The sequence below is a fragment of the Crocuta crocuta genome, unplaced genomic scaffold (genome assembly GCF_008692635.1).
Source record: "Crocuta crocuta isolate KB4526 unplaced genomic scaffold, BGI_CrCroc_1.0 scaffold31, whole genome shotgun sequence".
NCBI lineage: Eukaryota > Metazoa > Chordata > Mammalia > Carnivora > Hyaenidae > Crocuta > Crocuta crocuta.
The window spans coordinates 7,725,457-7,731,595 of NW_027528362.1; positions in this window are offsets into that span (position 1 = coordinate 7,725,457).

Here is a 6,139-nt window from a genome sequence, read left to right on the forward strand (position 1 = left end):
GGACTCTGAGAAGGAGGCAGACCAGGAGACACATTGACACCTGAGAAGAGATGTGATGGAGTTTTTTTGGATTTTTTTTTTTCTTACTATTTCTCAGGCTTGAAGTTGAAAGGGCTGTCAACCTCAAAACTTGATGTGTGCAGACAGAAAAAGCCCCAACAAAAGCTAGCACCTTTTTTCCAAAGGACCAGAAAGACAGACAAGATTAGACAAATACTTTCCTACAGCCAAATGCCACAGATAATACTGTGATTTCATTTCCAAACACAGCAGCAAAATGTGGGTGAGAAGCTCAGAGTTCCTTTGCAAAGCTGCCATAAGGTTCCTCAATAACCCAACCACAGGGTGTTACAGTAGGTCAAATAGGGAGATAGAATTTTTGTCATCACCAGCCAGCAAAATCTTCTCATAGACAATAGTCATCTCCCTTATGGAGTCTCTGGAGGCTAGATGGGGAGCCTGGACTTCCACCTCCACCCAAGAATACTGAGGTGCCCATCCCCCTCCTTGACAGATGGTATTAGGAAGGGTTAGTGGGGAGTCTGGACATTCACCATCACCCCTCAGTGATGGAGTGACATGGTGACAAGGCCATCTCTACAATAGTGTCAATCAAGACAACCTGGGAAGCTAGAACTTCCCCTTGCTCAGCAGTAATAAAGTCTCCCTACTGCCTTATGGTGTCAGTAGAGGCCGTGCAGAGCTAGACTCTATCTCTATCTGCCAATGACGGGAGAGTGTCCCTCCCCTATTGCCATTGTGGTGTCAGAAAAAGCCACCTAAACTTGAAGGTTTAAATAAGATCCACAGTCTCATAACAAAACATAGAAATGTTAGGTCTTCAAAATGAAAAATTACTATATGCCAATCACCAAGATGGTCTGAAGCTAAATGTGCAAAAAAAAAAAAAAAAAGATACTGATAGATCTCAATTTCCACACTGAGATTACAAAATTACAAAGATATTAGAATTACCTGACAAGTATTTTAAAAATAGCCATGATATAAAAGCTTCAGTGAGCAATTAGGATCACACTTAAAACAAGTGAAGAAATAAAAAGTCTCAACGAACAAATAGAAGACATAAAGAAGAACCACATGGAATTTTTAGGACTGAAAAATACAATAACCAAAATAAAATTTTAGTGTCTTCATTTCCGCATCACATTGGAGGATACAGAAGAAAGGATCAATGAATTAGAGACAGAACAGTAAAAACTACCTAGTCTAACGGAAAGAGGAAGTGGGGTGCCTGGGTGGCTCAGTTAGGTAAGCCTCTGACTTCAGCTTGGGTCATGGCCTTATGGTTTGTGAGTTCAAGCCCCATTTTGGACTTTCTGCTGACAGCTCAAAGCCTGGAGCCTGCTTCCAATTCTGTGTCTTCCTCTCTCTCTGCCCCTCCCCAACTCATGCTCTGTATCTCTCTGTCTCTCAAAAAAATGAATAAATGTCAAAAAAAATTAAAAACATAAAATTAGTGAGGAAGTTGACTACAAAAAGAAAAAATTGAACTGAACCTCAGATTCTGGTGAGACTATTGACAAATATTTAATATACATGTTTTTAGAGTCCCAAGGGGATAGAAGAAAGGTAGTATTGAGAAAATACTCAAGGAAATAATTGGTATAACTTCTCAAATTTTCCAAAAACAACCCATAAACTTACTGATTTGAGGAACTGAGCAAACCTCAAACAGAATAAACCCAAAGAAATTCAACCCAATGGCCATCACTGTTAGTTTATCCTAAAAATTATGCAGATAAAGAAAGGATTTGAATACTTATAACAGTTTTGAGGTGAAAGAATAAAGTGGGAGGAATCACTCTAATGTCAAGCTTTACTATAGGAGCAGGATTCGGGTAGTCTGATGCTGGCTGAGGGACAGACACCTAGATCCAGAAACAAAATAGCAAAACTATTAATAGACTTTAATAGAGTCACATTCTTGTTTCCACCTGATTTTTTACAAAGTTGTAAAAGAAATTCAATGGAAGTAAAGTAAACTTACCAACAAATAGAGCGTGGAGTAATTGGACTTTTGTAGGGAAAAAAAATAGCGAAACTTAATCTTACACAAAATTAACACCTTATACAAAAATTAACTCAAAGTAGGTCATGGAATTAAATCCAAGACTAAACTAGTATGAAAACTAGGAGAAGTTCTCTGCAATGTGGGGCTAGGCAGAGAAAGATTTCTTAGACTTAGTAGCAGGATTAAAACACAACCTATAGAGGGGCACCTTGGTGGCTCAGTTGGTTAAGTGTCTGAGTTCAGCTCAGGTCATGATCTCACAGTTCGTGGGTTTGAGCCCTGCGTCGGGCTCTGTGCTGACAGCTCAGAGCCTGGAGCCTGTTTCAGATCCTGTGTCTCCTTATCTCTCTGACCCTCCCCTGCTCACGCTGTCTCTCTCTCACTCTCAGGAATAAATAAAACATTAAAAACACACACACACACACACACAACTTATAGATAAGGGGAAATATTTGTAAACTGCTTCCTTAACAAAGAACAAGGCATATAGAAGGTAAAATAACTCTTAAAACTTCACAGTAAAAAGGCAAACCATCCAATTAGAACAAGTCGAAAGTCATGAAGAGACATTTCACTGAAGAAGATACATGGACTAGAAATGAGGACAGAAGAACAGATGTTCAATGTCATTTACTGTTAGGGAAATATGAATTAGAATCACAATGGCTGATGTCAAAGAGATTATTGCCTATGTTTTTAGGTCTTATCTTTAGGTCTTTAATGAATCTTGATTTTATTTTTGTGTATGGTTTAAGAACATGGTTTAGTTTCATTCTTTTGCATGTAGCTGTCCAGTTTTCCAAACACCATTTGTTGGAGAAATTGTATTTTTTCTAATTGTATATTCTTGACTCTTTTGTGGAGGATTAATTGACCATATAACCATGGGTTTATTTCTGAGCTCTCTATTCTGTTCCATTGATCTTTGTGTCTGCTTTTGTGCCTGTTCCATAATGTTTTGATTGCTACAGATTTGTATTATTCTTGAAATCTTGGATTGTGATACCTCCAATTTTGTTCTTCTTTTTCATGATCTCTTTGACTATTCAAGATCTTTTGTGGTTCCATACCAATTTTAAGATTATTTGCTCTAGTTTTGTGAAAAAATGATGTTGATATTTTGATAGGGATAGTATTAAATCTATAGATTGCTTTGTATAGCATGGGGATTTTAACAATATTAGTTCTTTCAATCCATGAACATGGACTCTTGATCCATCTGTTTGTGTCATTTTCTGTTTCTTTCATTAATATTTTATAGTTTTCAGAATATAAGTCTTTCTTTCACCTTCTTGGTTGTTTATTTGTAATGCATTTTATTATTTTAGCTCGGAGCCTGGAGCCTGCTTTGGATTCTGTGTCTCCCTCTCTCTCTGACCCTCCCCTGCTCTCTCTCTCTTTTTCTTTCTCTTTCTCTCTCTCCTCTCTCTCCATTAGAAATAAAGAAAATATTTTTAAAAAATTAAAAAATAACCCAAATGATGTATATAGAAAATGTCAAGAAATTTCAGAAATAACCATAATACATTGTGAAACTCAATATATTTAATGGATACATCTCAATCAGTAAATAAAACACAGTTTACTAAATAAATAGTTTATGACAATGTTTGAGTTGAAAAAAGTGTTTCAGTGTCTACTTTAAAATATGTATTTAAAATAAATTCCAAAAGTACTATATACTTAAATGGAAAGAAAAATAACAGTAAAAGCCAATGAAATAAGCATAGAACATCTCTTTCTAATTTGTATTTTCAGTACTTAGGCCCTTCTCAACAGCACGTCAATCCTAGAAGTATACATCCAAATGATTAATAAATTTAAACTATAAAAATAAAAAATGGAATTTAAAAAATCATAACAGTGAGAGACAATCAACCACTTAATGTTTGTGTCAGCTATTGCTGCATAACATACTGACCCCAAATCTCAGAGGCTCACCACAGTAGGAATTTTTGTTTATTTGCATGAGCCCCAGCCTACATCTGGATAAACACATTTGACTGGGCTGCCGGGACACTCTGCTTTGGCCTGTGACACCAACTGTGCTTGGATGCTGGTCACAGTTGGGCTCAGATCTTCACATGTGTCCACTGAGGTGACCAGGCTAAAAGGACAATGGTAGATGGGAAGCCCTTCTCTAATTGTGGATCACATAATGCCAGAATTTAAGATCCATTTTGTAAGCAAATTTAAATTATCCACTCCTGTCACAGCTATGAACTCATCTTTGGCCCAAACAAGTCACACTGACAAGAACAAAGTTAAGGGGCAGAGAAGTACACTATCTTATAATGCAGCAAGGGTGAGGATTTTAATGTATAATACCATCAAAGAGAAGTGAAAAGTTCGGACGAATAATTCACTTTTTGACAGCGAGGTTGATATTTGCAATTCATATTACATACAAAGGGAAATTTTCCTGTACATAAGGAGCTTCCACAGATCCATTAGAATTAAATTGAAATGTGAAATAAAAATTAACAGGTAGGAATAGACAATTTTCAGAAAATAAAGAGATATGCTTTGGTGTGTGGAAAGATAGTCTACCTCACTCATTATAAAATAAATATAAATTAAATTTGGCAAATACTGGCAAAAATTAAAACAAAATCACGGTATCTTGTGTTAGTGAGGCATTCCTTATACATTACTTATGGTTGTGAAAAGAGCACATTTACAGGAAGGCTATTTACATATATATTTGAATATATATATTTTAGCTATATATTTTACACATATATGTTTAAAATGCACACAGTTTTGGGGCATCTGGTAGCTAAGTCAGTTGAGTGTCCACTTCATCTCAGGTAATGATCTCGCAGCTCGTAAGTTCTAGCCCTACAATGGCCTCTGTGCTAACAGCTCAGAGCCTGGAACCTGCTTCGGATTCTGTGTCTCCTTCTCTCTCTGCCCCTCCCCTCCTCACACTCTGTCTCTCTCTGTCTCAAAAATAAATAAATATTAAAAATTAAAATAAAATGCACACAATCTTTGATCTAACAATTCTATTTCTTTATATATATATTTGTCCTACAGGTAATTAGCTGTGCCTAAGGTCACTCATGGCAACACTTTAAACATTAGAAGATTAAAACCATCTAACGGCTGTCAGTGTTGGACCAGTGACATAAATGATGCTACATCTATACAACCATAGTCAGCCTTTAGAAGGAATTGGCCAGCTTTCTGTGTACTGGTGTGGAATCATCTCCATGGCACATTAAGAGTGAAAAAAGCAAGATGGAGAAGAGTCTATGATACTGCCCCATTTTTGTAGGAAAACAAAAATATAAAAGGTATTCTGTTTGTGGGAAAGCTGACGCATATGAAGAATAGGCTGAAGGCTAAATGGGAAATAAGAGTTGTCTCAGCAAAAGGAAACTTGGACACAATTAGCAGTTGTCATTGAGATGAGAGCTGAAGAGCCCCGTATTGCATCAGTAACTATCCGGAGACCAAAGATGCTATTTGGAAACATTCTGGGGAAATGCATCAGAGTACTTACAGCTCCAGATTTAATTCTGGAACATATGACAACTTTCTATTTCCTACCTGCTTAAGCATAATAGCGCACAGATGCCTTTCATACATTTCCTAACATATGTATTCAATAATGAGAATATCAGTGTTTCATATGCAGATTTCTGAAGGACAATCATCATCCTCTTTCATTTTCTTTGAAATTACCCAGCGCTATTTCACTGATGTTTTTGATAATGATGACAATCCATATTATAATAATTTCCTTGTTATCTTGCAGCTTTAGAAAATTTATCTGCTCAAAAATTTTTATAAGACTCTAATTCCTTCATTATAAATGTTATCTTCTAAGATGTCACATAGAGCAATTGAATGGAAGCCTTAAGAAGGATAATGTTTTTCTTGGAGAATATCCCCTCTTCAGATGTCCCGACCAATTCGCTTGAAAGAGGAGGGATGTGATAAACTAAATTATCTGGTCTTTTAAAAATATAGTTTTCCATTGGGATGCTAAACTATAAAATCCATTTCACCCAAGCACTCGCTTTCTCTTAAGAAGTCTTGTTTTTTTTTGTTTTTTGTTCTTTTTGGTTTTTTTAAAGTCATGTTTTTCAACAGAACTTT